The following is a 24578-nucleotide window of genomic DNA, read 5'->3' as shown; positions in this document are numbered from 1 at the left end:
GGATCTGGTAGCAACAATAATCATTCTGGAGGTATTAAGAGGAAGAAAGTTGTGCAAACCATTAAAGATAAGCTACGTGTCATAGAACTCTGTGAAAATGGCTGGTCGCCTTCGAGTGTTACTTTGGAGTTTGGTAGTCACTAGTACTGTCTCTGATATGTATTAAAATTCACATATATGATGTGATGGGCAAGTGATGGGTGGATTGCAAGGTTTAAAGCGAGGCACAATATACTGATAAGAGAAAAATTGTCGGTATGCAACTAAACCGAACTACAACAAGGTAAGCTGAAATTTCTGTTTTAAATTACAGTATTAAATTGATATATTTTTAAATTATAGTGTAAGTGCAAATTCAAATTATGCTGGTTGTATACAATAAATTTGATATGTTTTTTCTGGACTTCTCCGGTAAGAATTCTGCTTACCCACATGTCTGACTTATCCAACAAGGGTCTTTCCCCATATAGTTCAGAGAAGCGAAGGGGCATACAGTATGTATGCCCCTTCTATTATCAATTTCACTTTCATAATCCACCCTGAGTTCTTAAATAATAGAATTGTCTTGGTCTACAATATAATCAGATACAAGGCCATCTAAACTTCAAGTCATGTAAAGTCTTTTGGCCACCAAGATATCGTCCAAATGAAATGCTGGATCTTACTTCAAGATGAGCATTTCATCAAATGGCCACATAATAATGACAATATTTAACATATGTATTAAAATTCTGTGCATCCCTGTTTTGTTAATACTGTACTTATAGTAATGATGAGGACCATAGTATATATACCGACTTACAAAGAAAATAGAAAGTAGAAATCGGCACTATTGAGTTGGACAAACTGAAAAACTATTTTTTAACTGTGTTGCTTTGACAAACTAATCTAACCTAACCTTCCTAGGCCTAATACATGATATCTGAGGCCTAATATATACATATGTGTGCTATGCAAGGCCTAGGACTATTTAAGCTTGTTTTTAGCTTCATTTTTCTTAAAAAATTCCTTACTAGTCAGTATAATACTAAAAGCTTGTATAATCTAAAAAGCTAAATACGTAAGAATTTATGACTACTGACGATCATCAAAATAGGTACTATATCTAAACAGGAGGATAGGTTGTAAAATTCAACAGACTATCAAATGATTATGTTGCTATATCACCTATGTTTTAAGAAGCTTTATCAGCAAAGTATAAACATGGGATCAAACCCACAACCCTGAAATCTTTTGGCACAAGCACTACCAACTGGACCATGATGGGCTCAAAAACTACTACGAAACTTACTTGGAGTTTGGAAGACAGCATCTGGTATCACAATCCAAGTTTTACAAGATACTTGATACTCTGGTGATTTCTTGGTGTTATTTAACTGAAAGATAAAAATAGATTTCTTGAACCACCCAAGTCTGGACAGTTGACTTTGCCCTATGCCCTGATATTGACCACTGATTCTGAAATCTCTTCAGATTCCAAAATGGAATCTCTACAGATTCTATTTTGGAAACATTTCATAATTCAATAGGACTAGTTACTCTTTCAATTTATCTCATAGGTGTTTCCAACAAAGCAAGTCACATTTAATTTAATTCACTGCGTCGGGGGACAGAAAGCCAGAGTGTATTCATACACGTTAGGCTTTTATCGAGGTCCCCTCCTCCCCCAGGGTAGAATTACTGACCCCCACCCAGAATGCAACCCCACAACAAACTGACTAACTCGTGAGTACCTACTCATTGCTAGGTGAACAGAGATATGAGGTGAAAGGAAATATGCCCAACCATTTCTGTCCCAACCAGGATTCAAACCCGGAATTCTTGATTGTACATCAAGAACGAACCTGACTGTACTACCGGGATCTTTATAACCAAGTCCAATGGCTATACCTTCCAGCAGCAGTCCCTGTGGGGTAGTGGTAAAACACTCGCCTGGCGTTTCATGAGGGCTTTGGTCTGGACTCGTATCCTGGCTGGGGAGGATTTAATTGGTACCAGTCCTTAACTGTGCCTCTGTTCACCCAACAGTGAATGAGTACCTGGTTGTTAAACGATTCGGCGGGCCGTATTCCCAGGAAAATTTGGATTAAGGACCTGCCCGAAAAAATGCTATGCATGCTAGTGATTGAATATGACCGAAAAGGTAAGTATTAATAATTCTAACACGAATTTTCTCAATATTTCTTATGTTTTTCTTCACTGTCGGTGGTAATAAAAATATCAATTCTCCAAAATTAATTTTTTAATTGTCTGACGCCTGAACGCGTTTCGTAATGCTTATTACATTTTCAAAGACTTAATTTACAGAAAGATTCATCAAACTTATACTCATTTTGGGTGAGGTGATATGGTACAAAGTTTTGGGTGAGGTGAACAAACTTATGAAAACACAAGACAGAACACGGAACAATGGGTATAAATTGGATATGAGAACTGCAGAAGGCCTATTGGTCCATACTTTCTCTTGCTGCTTCTATCGCCTGATATCGCCTGATATCCTCGCAGATATCAGGCGATAGCAGGCGGCTTGATATCTGCGAGGCACTACACATTAAGAAGTAGACACCAGCAATCAACAGCCAATTAATGCACAACTATATTCTACCCACTTCAAGACTCCGCACCAATATAGAAGCATCAAGAAATATGGGCCAATAGGCCCTTTGCAGTTACTTCCATTCTTCCCTTTAACTTACAAAATATTATACCCATTGTTTCGTGTTCTGTCTTGTGTTGAAAGTTTGTTTTCACCTCATCCAAAACTGTTGTACATATCACCTCACCAAAATGCAGGTATAAAATCAAAGCTGTTTAAACTCTGTTTAGTGTTTGCAAGTTATAGTTGTGTGTGTGTAAACTAAAGTCTTTGAAAATGTAATAAGTTATTACGAAACGCATTCAAGTGTCGCGTCAGACTAGAAATAAAAATGAATTTTGGAGAATTGATTTTTCAATTACCATCAACAGTGAAAAGAAATATAAGAATTATTGAGAAAATTCGTGTTAGAATTATTAATCTTACTTTTTTGGTCATATTTAATAATATATATAATATGTATATATATACAGTGGTACCTCGGAATGCGAGTGTCCCTGTATGCGAGTTTTTCGGAAGACGAGCAGGATTTACTCCAAAAATATGTCTCGGAAGTCGAGGGTTACCTCGGGACGCGAGTTTGTTGATACACGTACAGGCCGACTGGCGCATGGTGGCAAGGCGATCGCGCCTCAGTTTACCAGTGTCTCGTGTCCAGTGACTATCCCACCTGAATTCTTCACAAGGATTTACAGTTTTTTATCGGTTTTTTGGCCATTTGAGCATAAAAGTTGTCATTATATATCTTGCCATGGGTATCAAGAAAGCCATTGGTAAGGTTCAACCTAAGAAAATAGCTGTGAGTAGAGGCAGTAGAGGATGTCCCTTCTTGATTAAGAAAATGTGTGAAGTATGGGAAGAACTGCAAAGTTTTGTTGAAAAAACTCACCCAGATAAAGCTGTAGCAGGCCGTTGCATTGACCTTTTAAATGATAATGTGATGTCTTACTACAGACAAGTGTTAAAATGTAGGGAAAAACAAGTCTCATTAGACAAATTCTTAGTAAAACAAGCAAGTCCTAGTGGTATGCAGGCAAAATGTGCCAGAGTGTGCATACCAGTGAAGTCCTCACTGCCTGATGTGATAATGGAAGGGGACTCCCCTTCCAAACAGTAACTCCTCTCTTTCTCCCACCTCCTCACCATCTTCCATACGCCTACAGCATTCAACAGCAAGGTAAGTAATAACTTGAACATAGTTTTGTAGGTTTATTTAGATGAATTAGGTATAAAAATTTAGTTTGATGTGGGGTTTTTGGGGTAGTCAGGAACGGATTAATTCATTTCCCTTTATTTCTTATGGGGAAATTAGCTTCGGAATGCGAGTTTTCGGAATACGAGGCGTCTCCAGGAACCAAATAAACTCTTAAACTGAGGTATGCCTGTATATATATGCAACAATGATCACAAAAACACTGATCCAAGTGTTTTTTTGCAGTCTCCGTGGTGTAGTGGTAAGACTCTCGCCTGGCGCTCCGCGAGCACTATGTCATGGGTTCGTATCCTGGCCAGGGAGGATTTACTGGGCGCAAATCCTTAACTGTAGTCTCTGTTTAACGCAACAGTAAAATGTGTACTTGGATGAAAAAACGATTCTTCGCGGCAGGGGATCGTATTCCAGGGACCTGCCCGAAACGCTACGCGTACTAGTGGCTGTACAAGAATGTAACAACTCTTGTATATATCTCAAAAAAGTATGCAGAATAACCACATGTGAAAAATAGAAAATGCTTAACGCATTTTCGGCTAATTCGCCTTCATCAGAGCAAAGTAGAATCAAAGTAGAAAGTAGCATTCTACTTTGCTCTGATGAAGGCGAATTAGCCGAAAACGCGTTAAGTATTTTCTATTTTTCACATATGGTTATTCTGCATACTGTATATATATATATATATATATATATATATTATATATATATATATATATATATATATATATATATTAGTATATTTTGGTAGCAGTCTTTCCTGTAGACATATATTATTAAATATGACCGAAAAAGTAAGATTAATAATTCTAACACGAATTTTCTCGATCTTTCTTACGTTTCTTTTCACTGTTGATGGTAATTCAAAAATCAATTCTCCAAAATTCATTTTTATTTCTAGTCTGACGCAACACTTGAGCGCGTTTCGTAAAACTTATTACATTTTCAAAGACTTTAGTTTACACACACACACACACACATCTTTAACTGAATAGAGTTTAAACATCTTTGAGTTTTTATACCTACATTTGGGTGAGGTGACATGTTACAATAGTTTTGGATGAGGTGAAAATAAACTTTTAACACAAGACAGGACACGAAACAATGGGTATTAACCCTCAAACCGCTAGGGGCCCAAATGGAATTCACACCCACAGGCGCAACAAAAAAAAAAATTCCAAAAAATTCTTTCGTCTTATAGAAGTGTTCATTTTTGTTCCCTGATCACGGAAAAAATAACAAAAAAATCGTAGGGGCATATTTTAGCCGCAATAGGGTAGGGAAGTGTGGCAAAAAAGGGGCGTTGGCAGAGCCTTCGCCAGATGAGGTCTACTCCGCCCGAGCTGTCAGACGGCAGTTGCCACAAAATATTATTAATTATTTCAATGTCTCTGATTGATTTTTTCTTAGTTTTTTTGCAGTAATATTATTCCATACAGTGAATTGTGGTATATTTATATTATAAAATGTGTGAACCATCGCTGTACTCAAAATTATGGTGTGCATATTAGTGATTCAATTATTATGTTCATAAAACAATAAACAAATAGTTTTGCTGTTGTTACACTATATACACAGGTTATATATAAGTATTTGCATGTTTTGTACACCATAACGAACTACTAAGTTGGTCTTGTGAGTCAAAAAGCAACGAGGAGTGACCGCCAAACACCAGCGAGCCACTCACTGCCACTCCCTCCCCAACACCACCTCATTCAATACTCCTTCTGTATTTATTCACTATACACAGATGTTATATATACGTATTTACATGTTTTGTTCACCATAACTGTACATCTAAGCTTGTATGGTGAGTAAAGGCCACAAAGACGTAGCTACTCACACAGTCAGCTGATCGGCGGCCGCTCTCAAGGTCAGACGCACTAATATTTGTCCTTCAACAATACTGTTTGTGGTGTTTTTACGCTATATACACATATTATATATAAGTATCTACCTGTTTTATTCACCATACCTAAACAAATAAGCTGGTATGGTGCCCAAAGACTTTTGTGGTCACCAGTAAACAACATGATAAGTCGTGCAGACGACGCCACCGCCCTCACCAAAACGGTGGCTCCCAACCTACTCCTCTTGCTGTTTATACCCTATATACACACGTTATATATAAGTATCTACATTTGTGTTCACCATATCGAACCACTAAGCTGGTATGGTGAGTGCAGTCAATAAATGGTGGCCACACACAGTCAGAAGACGACGCCACAACCCTCCCTCCCACAGCCTTACTCCTCCCTCCATGGAGCACAGCGCTAAATATCACCACAATCCTGTTATTATCAGAATCCTGGTCAGTTTTATCACAGTCAGGGGGCTTCAGTAATACTATCACTGCTAAATAATAGCAGTATCATATATATAATGGTATTTGTAGGCGATGCTGTGGTCTCAAGCTGAACAGCGGTGCTGTGAGCTCGTGCTGCGTGTGCCAGCCTTGGTGGCTTGCTCAATACTGACGCTCTCACACCCAAGAATGTTGGCCTGGATTTTTTTCTAGGTGGCATCTGGCAACTATCGGTCGTGGCTGTACTATAGCTGCCCCTATCCCAGGCGGGGAGTTTAAAATTATAGCGCTAGACACGAAATCATATATAAATGATGTGTGCGGTTTCGGTTTTGTCACTGATATCATTTATATATGATATGCGCGGTTTGAGGGTTAAATGTAGGTAACTGCAGAAGGCCTATTTTTATTGGCTCATATTTCTTGATGCTTCTATATTGGAGCGGAGTCTTGAAGTGGGTAGAATATAGTTGTGCATTAATTGGCTGTTGATTGCTGGTGTTGACTTCTTAATGTGTAGTGCCTCGCAGACGTCAAGCCGCCTGCTATCGCTGTATCTATCGATGATTTCTGTGTTGTTTGCTAAGATTTCTCTGGTGATGGTTTGGTTGTGGGAAGAGACTATATGTTCCTTAATGGAGCCCTGTTGCTTATGCATCGTTAAGCGCCTGGAAAGAGATGTTGTGGTCTTGCCTATATACTGAGTTTTTTGAGGCTTACAGTCCCCAAGAGGCCATTTGAAGGCATAGACGATGTTGGTCTCTTTTAAAGCGTTCTGTTTTGTGTCTGGAGAGTTTCTCATGAGTAGGCTGGCCGTTTTTTTGGTTTTATAGTAAATTGTCAGTTGTATCTTCTAATTTTAGTCTGTAGGGATAACATTTCTACTAACAATATCTTTCAGGGCCCTTTCCTCCGTTTTATGGGCTGTGGAAAAGAAGTTCCTGTAAAATAGTCTAATAGGGGGTATAGGTGTTGTGTTAGTTGTCTCTTCAGAGGTTGCATGGCGTTTCACTTTCCTTCTTATGATGTCTTCCACGAAACCATTGGAGAAGCCGTTGTTGACCAGGACCTGCCTTACCCTACAGAGTTCTTCGTCGACTTGCTTCCATTCTGAGCTGTGGCTGAGAGCACGGTAGCGGAATCAAAGCGGATTCAATTATGTTTCTGTTATAGGTGCTTTTACAATTTGTTATTGAAGAAGCACTCTCCCAATCAATTTGGTGAGCTTTTTCTGACAAATGAACAAACAAAGCATTAGACAATTGGCCATGTCTTACAGAGTATTTATGTTGCGATATTCTACATTTTAAATCTTTAGATGTTTGCCCAACATAGAACTTATTTCATTCCTTACAAGGTATTTTATAAATGACGCAATTATCACTACGAGGGCTGTTCCTAACTAATAGCTTACCAACAGTGTTTTCGTAGCTAAACATTACATCTATATTAAAAAGTTTCAAGGCCTTGACAATATTCTCAAACCCAGAGAAATATGGTAAACATCACACATTCTTTGGGTGAATCCTTTCACTGCATACATTATTATAATATGTACGACGTGCTTTGTTACGACAAACTTCCAAAAAATGCTTCTTCAATAACAAATTGTAAAAGCACCTATAACAGAAACATAATTGAATCCGCTTTGATACAGATCACAAAAGAAAGTAATTTGAATATTAGCAGTGGTCTATATAACTTAGATCCATTTCTAATAGATCAGCTAAAGGGCGAATTAAGTAACTCCATTTCTTCCCCTTTTTTTTAATCAATATTAATGTTATCTTTCATATTTCTTCTAGGTTTAATATGGAATTATCCCTGGGGAAATGTCCAAAGAGAAGACATTTAAAAAAAATATATACAAAATATCAATTCAAAAAACTCAAGAGGTTGCCAACATTTTTTGACTTGTAAGATTTCTCCTACAAGGTCAAGATTACAGCAGAATATCAAAGTGAGAAACATCATAGAAATTATGACAGAAGCAGAAAAGGCATCATTAACTATTATATTTAATTGTTCACCAAATATCAGATCAATTGATACTGATATAAATCTGTTTGAAAATGAACATGATTTTAGACAAGACGAGTGTTTTGAAACTAAGAATAATTCTACAGTCCTGGTTAAAATACCATTTTTGAAAAAATATCAAACAAACCTGGTGTCCAACCGACTCTGGGGACCTGATAATAAGGACGTTGTCATTGATATATCTATTAAACACGGTTCCCTTAAAACTATCAAGAAAAATGTCATTCGTCATCAAATTGTATCTTGCCCCATTTGTTTAGATATGAATGGGTCAGGTGACATGTTTTTATGTTTGATGATTATATGGTTGGATGTGGACAGTATTTGTCCTCAATGTATGTTTACATTAACCACCAAAATTTGTTGGGTAAAAAATCTATAGGGAAATTTGATTATAATAATTATGGCTGCCTTAGATATATGAATAATTCTTATGGGATGTACTCTTTTTTATCAAATATTATCTACAAAGATGAAATATTGTGTCCACTTTGTAAGCAAATAGTAAAAAGTGTGTTTGTGTTGAATATGCATCATCTAAAATGTAGCATTAGGGAATTTTCTCGTAAGTATGCCCAAATCTTATTTTGGGGTAATCAAACTGACAGGCTGTTTTTAGAAGCCGCAACAAGTTTATATATGGAGTGGAGCAATTGGCAGTCACTGATTTGTATATAGAATGATATATTATGGAAAACAGTTGGATTTTTGACGAATATGTGACACCAGTTACCCTATACCTTAACTTTAATGAAACACTTTCAGAGATGAAACTTGTTTTAAGAGTTTACAGCCATATTTATTAAAACTAGCCTCAAAAAATTCTAATGATCCATCAAATAGAAAATACTTATTATTCTTTAACCAACTTTGTCATAGAAAGGGGGGTGAACCAATCCTGAGACCAACATTCATTAAATAAAACAATTAAAAAAAATGTTTTTTTGTAAATAAATGTATATGTATGTGTTATTTGTACCTCTGTTTGGGTTTCAATCAGAGGGCATCAATTTCTCAGGCAGCAACAGGTACCACCTAGCGTTCATATTCATATGACAACCCAAGGCTAGCCATCACCACCTCAGTTGCAAGGTCCACCGCAGGTACAGTCACAGTTGCCACCCCAGGGCCCACCTCAGGCACCAATGCTGTAAAAACTCTAGTCCGAAAAGTTAAAATGTCATCCTTACCACATTTCCATATCATATTTTTATTCTTTTTATTCTCTAGGTTGCCTAGCCTAGCCATACTCCCTTACTCCATTGTACCCCTGTAAGCCCCTTTTGTGTTTGTTTTGTACAGTATTGTGTATATATTTTTCCCTATTTTATAGCTTATTTCTACTTATTTCTGATTCTACAATCAGCTTTTTTTATGCAGACAAGTATAGACCCAGAACTTAACCTCTTATCCACTATCTATGACAATAATCACTTTAATGATCTAAATTACAGATATTTTGCAGCACATGATGTAAACAATGTATTAACTCATAATCACAATATCTCTGTAATCAATTTGAACGTTAGATCCCTAGGTAAACACTTCGATGATGTTAGTGCCTTGATTGAAACTATTGGCAACAAATTCTCTTTTATTATACTTACTGAAACATGGTTGAAAGAGGATACTACTCAACTCTTTAACATGCCTAACTACTCAGCAATTCACAACTGTCGTCAACTTCAGAGAGGTGGTGGCACTGCTCTTTACTACCACCAAGAACTAACATGCTTAAAAGAAATTAGAACTAGAGACTGCTATGGGGAGTATATCTTCGCCAGCTTCAGAGTCAAGGGTGCCGAGTCTGTCCTGTCTGTGGGTGCAGTCTATAGAATTCCCAACACTGATGTGTCTGTATTCAACTCAAACCTTAGAAATCTAATACTTGATAACAGACTGAACAAAAACCACCTAATTATCGCAGGGGACTTTAATATTGACCTCTGCGAGCCAGAACACCCTACTGCTGTTAGCTTCCTCAACTGTATGAATTCCTGCTTCCTCATACCCTTAATCACTAGACCTACTAGAATCACTGATAGCACTGCCACGACTCTTGATCACATCTGGACCAACATAACCTCTCCGCTTACTTCAGGTATAATCACCGATAGCACTACAGACCACTACCCCACATTTCTCTTAACTAACATTAGCAAACCACCTCTAGAAACAAGGGAGTTAAGCTTTAGGCTGCACAATGAAACTGCTATAAACAATTTTATAACTGCTGCTGATAATGTCAACTGGGAGTCCGAGTTAGGTAACATAGGGGACATCAACCTAGCAGTGCAATCTTTTCTACAAACAACTCTTAGCCTTTATAACACCCACTGTCCTAGGCTCACAAAACAAGTCACAAGCAAAAGGCTTAACAATCCTTGGCTTACAAAGGGAATACTGAAATCCATTAACAAAAAACACGACCTTGAGAAGAAGTATAGGTTAGGAATTGTCTCCAAAGAATTCTCAAAGAATTACTCATTATTGCTATCTAAGATAATTAGACGAGCCAAAACTAAATACTACGAAGATAAATTTACTCAAATAAAGAGCAACATTAAACTAACTTGGAGCACAATTTCACAAATATTGGGATCAAAGAAATCTTTAAATAACAAACCGACTCTCCTGTCTAATAACGATGGTCAGCTTTCAGCCTCTGATTCTGCTATTGAGTTCAATAGGTTCTTCTCTTCCATTGGTTCATCCCTTGCAAATGATATTCCATCTTCCAGTACTGACATTAAGGACTATCTTACAGGTAACTATCCACAGTCTCTGTACCTAAAGCCTATTAACTCCACTGACGTCAATGAGATAATCCTTTCCCTTAAAACCAAGTCTGGTGCCCTTGAGGAGATACCAACTTTAATTTACAAAAAAGCCTCCAGATCTTTAGCCCCTGCTATTGCTTTGCTCTTCAACAAGTCACTTGAACTCCAAACCTTTCCAGATATTCTAAAAAAAGCGAGAGTAACGCCTGTCCACAAATGTGGTGACCCCACAGATGTTAACAACTACAGACCTATATCAATCCTGCCAAACTTGTCAAAAATGTTTGAAAAACTTATATATAAGCAGCTTTACTCATATCTAGCCAAACTCAATATACTTAGCCCTTGCCAATATGGCTTCAGACCCAAAAAAAGCACTAACGATGCACTTATTAGTATGCTTAACTCGATTCATACAGCTCTTGATAAAAAGGAGTTCCCTGTTGGGTTATTTGTGGACCTGCGTAAAGCTTTTGATACTGTCAACCACCATAACCTTCTTCTTAAATTACATCATTATGGAGTCTGAGGACACTCCCTACAATACCTCGAGTCCTACCTTACTGACAGGCTCCAATATGTTTCTGTGAATAATACAATTTCTCCCACCCTACCCATCAACATTGGTGTTCCTCAGGGCAGCATACTTGGCCCTCTCCTCTTTCTCATCTACATTAATGACCTTCCAAATGCCTCCCAACACCTCAAACCAATTCTATTTGCTGACGACACAACCTTCATTTACTCCAGTCCTGACCCTCTTGCTCTAAATGCCACAGTAAATACTGAGCTAAATAAAGTCCATCTTTGGCTAACTGCCAACAAACTCACCCTTAACATTGACAAAACTTTTTATATTCTGTTTGGCAATAAATCCTCTGGTCATATAAATCTCAAAATAAACAATACCCAAATTTGTAACAAATTAGATGGCAAATTCCTTGGCATTCTCATTGACCACAAGCTGAATTTCCAGGGACACATTCTAAATATATCAAAAAAAGTTTCAAAAACTGTGGGCATTCTTTCTAAGATCAGATATTATGTACCATGCCCTGCCCTGGTGACTCTCTATTACTCCCTTATCTATCCTTATTTCAACTATGGTATTTGTGCTTGGGGTTCTACTACCCAAAATCACTTACGTCCTCTAATTACCCAACACAAAGCTGCTATTAGAACAATTTCCAACTCTGGCCCCAGACATCACTCGGTACCCCTACTCAAATCTCTGAATATGTTATATATTAAGTCACTGCACATTCTCTCATGTGTATTATACATATATAAAACGCTAAACTATAATGCCAATCCTGATCTTAAAAGCTTCATAGAAGGTTGTAACAGAACCCATGAGCACCACACCAGAAATAAATACAGTTTTGATATTCCTAGAGTACGTCTTAATCAAACTAGAAATGCTCTGCAAATCAAGGGGCCCAGAATGTGGAATGACCTTCCCAACCATGTTAAAGACTGTACCTCTCTCAACCAGTTTAAGATAAAAACTAAACACTACCTAATAAATTCCCTGTAATCTACCTCACTCCTCTATTGTCAACCCATGTCTGTTATTTTCTTTTCTTTTTTTTAATCAACACTGTTTGTCAACCTATTGTATTTGTGCTGCTTTTTCAGTCATGTTCCCCCTTTTTTTATCTTTATTTGTATTTGTTCTCAACACTTTTTATTCTTTATGCTCAATTAGTATTAAGTTCTAGATATTAATGTTTTTCTTGCCCGAAACGCATTGCGTAATAGTGGCTTTAGGCATTGTATGTACTAGCTCTATCTATATATCAATCCATTAATGTAACATCACTTGTATGTATATACCTTACCTGAATAAACATCTGAATCTGAATCTGAATCTGAATCTTTTTATATATATTATTTTTCTTTTTTTTTTTATAATGATGATGATGATGATGCTGATGAGGAGGAGGAGGGTGTAATTATTTATTTCTTATGTTTTCTCATTTGAAACTGTGTTTGGTTGAAGTTGTAGCTGGTTAGATACATTATCCAAATCTGTATCTACAGTATTTTTTAGTCCATCTGTGAGCGTGTTTTGACTCAAGGTTGTGCAGTGTGCTCGCAGAGTATATCAGAATCCTAAAACAAAGAAAAAAAAGTGTCCTTTTTTTTGTAAGTAAGTATATGAAACATATAAATAAATAAATAGCATACACCTTAACCTTTTAAGTTAATGTGTTTTTTTTTTTCAGAAGATGGGTGAGAGGGAAAAAGGTAAGAAGATCTTTATGCAGAGGTGTGCACAGTGTCACACTGTTGAATTAAATGGCAAGCACAAAACTGGACCCAATCTAAATGGCCTCTTCGGCCCCCAAACTGGTCAGGCTTCTGGCTATATTTACACTTATGCCAACAAGGCCAAGAGTATCACGTGGGACAAAGATAATCTGGATATCTACTTGACCAACCCAAAGAAATTTATTCCAGTCACAAAGATGGTGTTCGTTGGTCTTAAGAAGAAGAATGAGCGTGCAGACTTGATTGCTTACCTGGAAACCTCCACCAAGTAGAGCAAGCATTAATATTTTTGTGGTCTCACCACTTTAAATCAATAAATCATCCTGCTATCAAAATTTACTAAAAAAAAAAAAAAAAAAAAAAAAAAAAAAAAAAAAAAAAAAAAGGGCAGTAAAAATTACAAAACGTTGCTCAAAGAGTGGAGGAGACAGCTGGTTGCCCAGAGTAGATGGTAGCAGTGTCAGCTGAATTATATAAATATCAAGTAGTCGCAGGCTACTCTCACATTTTACATCCACTGACGGCCAACCAACACACGCTTCCCTACTCTTCCATCCAATAGAAATTTAGTAGCCACATTCTTACTAATATTTGGAATATTCAGGTGTACAAAGTGTGATGATATATGTTGTATTAGGCTAGGAAACCTTGACCGAATTTATCATTTAAATTCGGCGAAGAGCGAATTAATTGCTCGAATAGTGGCGAAAGAATACGGATCATTTTATGTAGAAAAGGTAAACCGCGTACTTTTCATAACCCGAAATCCCCATCTCTTTATGGACCTCATTCAAACGTGAGAAAAGGAAGAAATCTGTCATTTTATTATAGAAGACGAAGGTTTATCATCATCACCACCACCACCACCATGTAAAAGCACCTACAACCCAAATACTTTGCGGGCAATGTGCGTCAATCAATTTGTGAATTCCTTTTTGGATATTACTAGAATGGGATATTGGACCATGGCCTGCTTACGTAGAGCAATCAACACCAACCGTAATATTCCTCATTTATTTAAACTCCAATTAATCAACGAAGTTCAACGGAATCTAATGATTAGATCGTGGGAAAGAGCAGTGGCAGATGAATTGAATCAAAACAATTTTTCAAAAAAAATCACCAGGCCTTAGAGAGAATATCATTAGGATGTTATGATTGGTAACGGAATAAAAATCTGGAGAGGATTGAACAAACTGATAAAACCATTAAAAAATATCTCTCATCATTATTTCATGATAATTAAATTTAATGTGGGAATCATTAATATTATCATTTATTAACTTATATAACATATAAGCTATAAATAATTATCTTATTAGATTATGTCTCAGGGGTAAATAATATAATCCAGGATTTTTTTTTTATGTTAAATTTTTCATTATTTATATGTTCAATATCTTTATTAATGAAAAGTTCCTCTTTTTTGTTCACATTTTTTTAAATCCTTTAAATATTCAATTCTAATACTTTCTCGAAATGATCTGCCCTAGCAACAAATAGGGAATTAATTATTGGCTAAGATTTATTGTCATATGAATTTTGTATTATATATTTGTGATAGAATTTAATCAAATAAATCCCAATAACATATGGTCTTTGTTTCAAGGTTATCTGACCATGGCATAGACAAACAAAGACTACTTTTTTTTTCCGTGGCATATCGTGTCGATGTTAATGTACTATTAGATCAAAGATCAAAGTGACTGACTGAACTCTGGCCGATGGTAGATTTAACCAGTTCAGTTATCATTTTCTGCACTTCAGAGGAGTTCATCATTTGAATAAAAGGTTACTAAAATATGTTCTCGTTTTTGGTAAATGAATGGATGGATAGTTAGTGAAATTCTAAATTTGTATTACTTTTATACTTCTTGTCAATTTGTTTTTCCTAATTTGTGATAATATTTGCTGAAAACTTTGTTCTGGTTGAATCTATACTTAAATATTTTTTCACACTCATTGTACATAAAGGGATTTACTCCTACTAACATTCGGAATATTCATTTGCACAAAGCTTTTAAAACCATGGTATCCATGTTTCCCTTTAAATCTTTTACATCTTTGGTTACATCAAGTTCCCAAATAAAAAAATATGTAGACAAATATTTTTCGATTGGTTTAAATATTACTTTAGAACCATCTATAAATAAATTAATACAATTTAACCCCCAAATTGTAAATGTTTATGCTATTAAAATATGGATGGGATCTACTCAAGAAGGATATCCTGCGGCATCCCAATTGCAATTTATACTACGAGTCTTATTTAATGAGGATGAAAGTTATTGTTCTTATATGTTTGTAGAATTCTTCTCTAACATTGACCAAAGAAGCATCATGTTCTGTGAACATAATTTCAAGTACCCCCATGATCCGGATTACTTAATAGTGCCTATCAAGGGATATAGATCCTACGCCAAAGATCCTTCCATATTTCTAATGATGATACAAGCTTCCAAGCAGGAACGAGAAGCTCTGAGAGAGATGATGATAGCAGACGGAATATCGATTCCATCGTCACGTAGCACAGTTGATCAGGCAGCGCTGAAAAAGCTTATGTCTATAAAACAATATTTGAATCGGCATTATTATTTCAGGCACATGATGTTTAAAAATATACGTTGGAAATTAACCCGAGATGTGAGAGCTTACGAAGCATGGTTTAAAAATAAAAAATGGCTTAAATACGTTAATTGCAGGATGATTCGACATAAACCCTATTGTTTACATGATGGGTTTGCATATTATCATCACAAGCCTCGTCAAGATATAATTTATAGGGACCCCAACTATAAACGTTGTTATCCTTATGGGGTACCCGAATATTGTAATAAATGGTCTGAAAATTATACATTTCGGGTTTTCAGTGATGGTGATAAAAAGTGTGATGATATATGTTGTATTAACTTAGGAAAGCTTGACAGAATTTATCATTTAAATTCTGGGAAGAGAGAATTAATTGCTCGAATAATGGCGTAAGACTATGGATCCTTTTATGTAGAAAGGGTAAACCACGTACTTTTCATAACCCGAAATCCCCATCTATTTATGGACCTCATTCAAATGGGAGAAAAGGAAGAAATCTGTCGTTTTATTATAGAAGACGAAGGTTTATCATCATCATCACCACCACTTCCATGTAAAAACACCTACAAGCCAAATAGTTTGCAGGCAATGTGCGTCAATCAATTTGTGAATTCCTTTTTGGATATTACTAGAATGGGATATTGGACCATGGCCTGCTTACGTAGAGCAATCAACACCAACCGTAATATTCCTCATTTATTTAAACTCCAATTAATCAACGAAGTTCAACGGAATCTAATGATTAGATCGCGGGAAAGAGCAGTGGCAGATGAATTGAATCAAAACAATTTTTCAAAAAAAATCACCAGGCCTTAGAGAGAATATCATTAGGATGTTATGATTTTGTGAATTCCTTTTTGGATATTACTAGAATGGGATATTGGACCATGGCCTGCTTACGTAGAGCAATCAACACCAACCGTAATATTCCTCATTTATTTAAACTCCAATTAATCAACGAAGTTCAACGGAATCTAATGATTAGATCGTGGGAAAGAGCAGTGGCAGATGAATTGAATCAAAACAATTTTTCAAAAAAAATCACCAGGCCTTAGAGAGAATATCATTAGGATGTTATGATTGGTAAGGGAATAAAAATCTGGAGAGGATTGAACAAACTGACAAAACCATTAAAAATATCTCTCATCATTATTTCATGATAATTAAATTTAATGTGGGAATCATTAATATTATCATTTATTAACTTATATAACATATAAGCTATAAATAATTATCTTATTAGATTATGTCTCAGGGGTAAATAATATAATCCAGGATTTTTTTTTATGTTAAATTTTTCATTATTTATATGTTCAATATCTTTATTAATGAAAAGTTCCTCTTTTTTGTTCACATTTTTTTAAATCCTTTAAATATTCAATTCTAATACTTTCTCGAAATGATCTGCCCTAGCAACAAATAGGGAATTAATTATTGGCTAAGATTTATTGTCATATGAATTTTTTATTATATATTTGTGATAGAATTTAATCAAATAAATCCCAATAACATATGGTCTTTGTTTCAAGGTTATCTGACCATGGCATAGACAAACAAAGACTACTTTTTTTTTCCGTGGCATAACGTGTCGATGTTAATGTACTATTAGATCAAAGATCAAAGTGACTGACTGAACTCTGGCCGATGGTAGATTTAACCAGTTCAGTTATCATTTTCTGCACTTCAGAGGAGTTCATCATTTGAATAAAAGGTTACTAAAATATGTTCTCGTTTTTGGTAAATGAATGGATGGATAGTTAGTGAAATTCTAAATTTGTATTACTTTTATACTTCTTGTCAATTTGTTTTTCCTAATTTGTGATAATATTTGCTGAAAACTTTGTTCTGGTTGAATCTATACTTAAATATTTTTTCACACACATTGTACATAAAGGGATTTACTCCTACTAACATTCGGAATATTCATTTGCACAAAGCTTTTAAAACCATGGTATCCATCTTTCCCTTTAAATCTTTTACATCTTTGATTACATCAAGTTCCCAAATAAAAAAATATGTAGACAAATATTTTTCGATTGGTTTAAATATTACTTTAGAACCATCTATAAGTAAATTAATACAATTTAACCCCCAAATTGTAAATGTTTATGCTATTAAAATATGGATGGGATCTACTCAAGAAGGATATCCTGCGGCATCCCAATTGCAATTTATACTGCGAGTCTTATTTAATGAGGATGAAAGTTATTGTTCTTATATGTTTGTAGAATTCTTCTCTAACATTGACCAAAGAAGCATCATGTTCTGTGAACATAATTTCAAGTACCCCCATGATCCGGATTACTTAATAGTGCCTATCAAGGGATATAGATCCTACGCCAAAGATCCTTCCATATTTCTAATGATGATACAAGCTTCCAAGCAGGAACGAGAAGCTCTGAGAGAGATGATGATAGCAGACGGAATATCGATTCCATCGTCACGTAGCAAAGTTGATCAGGCAGCGCTGAAAAAGCTTATGTCTATAAAACAATATTTGAATCGGCATTATTATTTCAGGCACATGATGTTTAAAAATATACGTTGGAAATTAACCCGAGATGTGAGAGCTTACGAAGCATGGTTTAAAAATAAAAAATGGCTTAAATGCGTTAATTGCAGGATGATTCGACATAAACCCTATTGTTTACATGATGGGTTTGCATATTATCATCACAAGCCTCGTCAAGATATAATTTATAGGGACCCCAACTATAAACGTTGTTATCCTTATGGGGTACCCGAATATTGTAATAAATGGTCTGAAAATTATACATTTCGGGTTTTCAGTGATGGTGATAAAAAGTGTGATGATATATGTTGTATTAACATAGGAAAGCTTGACAGAATTTATCATTTAAATTCTGCGAAGAGAGAATTAATTGCTCAAATAGTGGCGAAAGACTATGGATCCTTTTATGTAGAAAGGGTAAACCACGTACTTTTCATAACCCGAAATCCCCATCTCTTTATGGACCTCATTCAAATGGGAGAAAAGGAAGAAATCTGTCGTTTTATTATAGAAGACGAAGGTTTATCATCATCATCACCACCACCTCCATGTAAAAACACCTACAAGCCAAATAGTTTGCAGGCAATGTGCGTCAATCAATTTATGAATTCCTTTTTGGATATTAATAGAATGGGATATTGGACCGTGGCCTGCTTACGTAGAAGAATCAACACAACCCTAATGTTCCTCATTTTTTAAAACGCCAATTAATCAATGAAGTTCAACGGAATCTAATGATTAGATCAGGGGAAAGAGCAGTAGCAGATGAAACAACTACTGAACTTTTATTTCAAACACACCATAGACCCCGAGATGAGAAACATTGGCCAATTGGATAGCGATCACTATTCATACATTTTGTATGGTTTAGTGACGGTGATGACCACTGCCATTTAATGAAACTCGGTCAAATGTCCAAAACAGTAGTGACATATTTATTGGGATTGTGTAAGAGACACAAAGCACTGTGTAGTATTTTAAGTTTTTTTACTGAATTGATTATGTTATAAAATATTTGTTTATTATTCTTATAATAAATAAATCTTGAAGTTAGGAGCAAATGCTAAAAGTATAAATAAAAACCATTGATGAATCTTATAATATACTATAACGTAATAATGCCAAACCAATTAATTCACATATTTCTTTACATTACAAAGGAAACTTAAGTAACTGAATTAACTCTGACCGAAATCAAGGCCTTTAAAAACGTATTCGTCTTTCGTTTTGTATAGATCCTGTTGATCATTTAATTTACTGACGACGTCATTATACTTGGCTTCAATGCCCCCACCATCATTATTACCCCCTCCTCTCATATTATTTGAGATAACTAAAATTAAGTCAAATGGTATAAAAAAGGGGAACTAATCATTATTAAAAGTACAAGTTTTCAACAACTATTGTCACTAATTAGAAATTAAATTTTTGTAAGAAGTGTATAAAAGTAATAAAAATTTAGAATTTCACTTAACTATTACATTCATTTACCCAAAACGAGCACAGTAATAATAAGTATAATGACGTCGTCAGTAAACGAAATGATCAACTATATTTTATTCTTTAGAAAAGAGTATGATGCTGCAAAACTTAAACATATTTTAGTAACCTTTTATTCAAATGATGAACTCCTAGCTACCAAAAAAATTTTGGTATCATGTAATAATGGTAAGTGGTGGCCATTGGGAGTAGAAGAATTTAATTATCCACATAAGATGGATTACAATGATCTATACAAAACGAAAGACGAACACGTTACTTCTATTTTTAAAGGCCTTGATTACCTGGAAACCGAAGGTAGATTACCGAAACCTTCAATAGATTTGAGTAAATATCCTCAATATGAATTAACCACCCATATAACTGTTATTGAGGTGCTAACTAAATTGTCGAGGCTTCAAGATAATGTGGATCATTTACAAAATGTTGCCTTGCGACTAACGGAAGAAGTACGTAACTCTGAAATACAGAAAATGATAACTGAACTGGTTAAATCTACCATCGGCCAGAGTCCAGTCAATCACTTAAGTTCCCTTTCTAATGTAAAGAATGATGTGTGAATTAATTGGTTGGGCATCATTACATTATAGTATAGTATAAGATTCATCATGTGTAGGGGGGTGAAGGGGGTAGGATTTAGAGTCTTTGATCCAATAGTACATTAACATCGACACGTTATGCCACGGAAAAAAAAAGTAGTCTTTGTTTGTCTATGCCATGGTCAGATAACCTTGAAACAAAGACCATATGTTATTGGGATTTATTTGATTAAATTCTATCACAAATATATAATAAAAAATTCATATGACAATAAATCTTAGCCAATAATTAATTCCCTATTTGTTGCTAGGGCAGATCATCTCGAGAAAGTATTAGAATTGAATATTTAAAGTATTATAAAAAATATGAACAAAAAAGAGGAACTTTTCATTAATATAGATATCGAACATATAAATAATGAAAAATTTAACACCAAAAAAATTCCTGGATTACATTATTTACCCCTGAGACATAATCTAATAAGATACTTATTTATAGCTTATAAGTTATACAAGTTAATAAATGATAATATTAATGATTCCCACATTAAATTTAATTATCCGCCCAATCTTAGCAGAAGACAGTTAATTTATTGGAAAATTTACGATATGTCAGGATTAACTGCTGATAATAAATTTATCTGGTATGAAATTTTTTTTACACAATTTCACAATCAGGATATTGTAATTGACGAAGATTTTGGGGTATATTCCCCATTTAAAATTGAAGAGGCCAAAATGATAATATATATTAACACTGTGGTAGATTTATGGTTTTTTCTTTTAGATGGGGTAAGAAATGTTGAGCAAAGTTTAAGTGAGTATATTATTAGAAATTGTTTAACTTATGAACAAACATTTGAAGTAAACAAAAAATCAATTACAAATATTGATATGTACATTAAAATCGATGAAGTCATGAGATATGATGAGAATATAATTGAGCATCTTATTAGTAATTATGAAAAAAATAATAATTGGTCAAAACTAAGAAATATATCACTATCTACAGCGTGGGACATGCATTGTGATTTATTAGAACAATTTACTAGTATTATTAATAAAATTAAAAATCCAATAGAAACAATACCAAGAGATGCCAAATTTTATTCTTATCTTTCCCCTGATTATGTAGTAACTAAAATGGTGGCTTACCTCTCACAAAAAAGGGAAAATATTACTATTTGGAAAAATCAGTACCAAAATTACTCAATAAAAAAGAATGGCATTATTAAAAAGAGGAGAAATCGGGGGGTGTTGAAAGATCAAGCTGTAGAAAGGGAGGTAGAAGAAGAAGAAGACAAAGATTACATTTGTACAACATAGCAATGATGAAATAATGATGAAAGTTATTTTTAATGGTTATGTCAGTTTGTTCAATCTTCTCCAGATTTTTATTCCGTTACAACTTTCCAATCATAACATCTTGATGACAAAACTAAACCTTTAATAATGAATAATTCAAATAGATAATCACTTTTGAGCCTAGAATTAGAAAAACAAACTAAAAGTTGTAAAGAAGGATGAGCTTTAGTCAAAAACTAATCTGGTATTAGGGAGACAGGGGAAACCTGGCAAGGATAACCTTGGAAAGGACGTTATATAAAGAGACTCCGACAACTTGGCGGTCCACATTCTAGAACTAACTAAGTACAGTAGTCACAACCAAAAAGTGCAGTATAGGATTTGCCCATTAGAGTCATAAGTCAATTATGAACCAACAACCCCATCTTCATCCTGTAGCCGATTGCTTGCTGGAATATTCCAGAACTATATCTGGTTGTAGCAACATAGATCCTATTCGCCTACTAAATATTTGGAACAGCCTCAGGGTCGATAACAACCTTCGCCCAATAAATATAACACCGGACACTCTGAACATAATTGACCCAAACCGGTTTCCTATCAACAACCCAACTTTACATGCTCCTGAGACATCCAATCCCCCCCTCCCATTATCTTGTTCACCAATCCAAAGTCCCCCAATTACTCCAGCTGAACTCTGTAACAATCACCTCATCAACTAATGATCTTAACCCACCCTCTAAGAGAACATAGAAAATCGATTAGATCAGCAGAAATAACAAATTATTTTCATATGTCTTAATTAAGATCCAACAGTGACAATGATTCATCTGAAGATTCATTTGAAAAATCGTCCAAAAGTGGAGTGGACTCATAGGATGAAAAATCTCCAGATCAAGTAAGTAATTATCAAAAGATATCAAAGCCGAGGAAGAAAAAAATATTGTTTAAAATAGGTGATAAAAGAACTGTAAATTATCTGAACATAGCAAAAATCATAGTGTTGATTTTAAACATTACTGGACAATGTTGATGATTTAGTAGTTGGGGTGTTGATAACCGGTGGTGATGATGGTGATGGTGGCTAAAGTCGAGGGGTGCTTGGGATATATATAACTGAGCGGAAAGGGTTTAAATATTTGGGAGAGAGAGAGAGAGAGAGAGAGGTGACATCATATTTTAAAGGATGTGGTAACGTCAGATGATATCAAAACTTGTCCAGAGTATATAAACAGATGACCGTTACAGCTTAACCAGCACTACACAACAAGTCTTTGACTGACTATAAAGCTTATCCATCTTTACAACTGAAGAGTTTAGTTTGTTTTGTTGCTCACTTGAAACATAAAGTATGTTTTTTTTTTATGTTTTTTTTTTATTTAATTTTGTCATTGTTTATTGTTTGAGTCTTTATTTGGTTCATTTTGAAACATAAGGTATATTTTAAAAACTTTTTGTTTAATTTTTTGTATCACTATTTAATTCTTTAGAAAGGATTGTTTTAATAATTCTAGGCTTTTGTTCTGTATCAGACGTTTTTGTTAATTAATTTTAAAAATATTTAGGATAACGATTTAACTGATTTTGTTTTTTCGTAGATGAAAGAAGTCTCTCAACATCGCTGTCGTCGTTCACGTCGATCGAAGAATGATAAATATCTTCTACCCCAGAAAATAAAAAGAGAGGATGCCCAGAGGTATGGACAACTTGGTAACAAAAATTGTGGCCCACATATGAACCCCTATAGATGGATAATTGGTTTTAATACTGAAGAAAGAAAGGAAGGATCTTAAGGAGCAAACCATGTTCTTATATATGCACCTTATTTATCACATTCGATCCATTTAATCCACATGAAGATGGACTATTAGACTGGGATATTAACATTGAGATAGAACGTAATTTAAATACATCCTGCCTTGAAATTCAATTTGAAGGCAAGGATTCAGAATGTGATTTTGTGGATCTGAGAGGACATTTTGGACTAACTGATCTCAAGGAGATATTTAAAAGAATAATATATATTCTCCCAGAAGTCGAGCTATCCAAAATATTCAAAATAATCCCATCCTTTAAAGATGAAAAGGTTTTAAAGCATACTGAAAAGATTAAAAGTCTTTTCACAATTGAAAAGTATAGGTGTAGATTTTCAAATTTTTATAGTGTTCTATTCAAACCTGTCATTGTTACTAAATTGGAGTATTTGCTTGGTAAATAACAGTGTATGTAATTTGGTACTAAGTTGGATTTGTGCTGATTGATTGATGAGGTATGGGGGCAAGAGTTGTTTGTCACCTAATTCATATATCTTATAGGATCTAAGTTGGATTTGTGATGACAGGAAAATATTTATTATTTGTTTGTCGAACTTAATTAAGCTTTGTTTATTAGACAAATCAGGTCTCGCATAGTAGGCAGAGTACTGCGTTCTAGCTAGTATGCAAGGCCCGATTTACCACATCGTCAGTGTGATTTTCGTTATTAAACAAACAATTTGTACCCCAATCATTGATTTAACATAAACTATATGATTTACATTTTACATTGAAATATTTTTTTTTATATACCACCACTACAAAAGCTCTAAAGTCCTCCATATTATTGTAAAAAAAAAAAGAGAGATAATGTTTACTGAAAAATGAGTAGTAGTATTAAGGGGTAAAGTAAAAGTTGTTCAATTTGTTTATAAATTTATTTATGAAATGGTTATAGAAAGAGCTGCAACTGGTCCAAGTTTCAGCATCACACCCTAAACAGAAAAGGAGAAAAAAAATAAACAACGTATTATGCAACGAATTTTCAACATTTTCAAATAATTTCAGGGAACACATGTGTCAACAAAAATATTTCTATAACAATCAGATATTAAATTTAGCACATAATAAAGGATTCTATTGATCAGTTTTATCAAAAGAAGTGTTTAGTGTAATA

This window comes from Procambarus clarkii, chromosome 87 (genome assembly GCF_040958095.1).
Source record: "Procambarus clarkii isolate CNS0578487 chromosome 87, FALCON_Pclarkii_2.0, whole genome shotgun sequence".
NCBI lineage: Eukaryota > Metazoa > Arthropoda > Malacostraca > Decapoda > Cambaridae > Procambarus > Procambarus clarkii.
Note: the sequence above shows the minus strand (reverse complement) of the source record.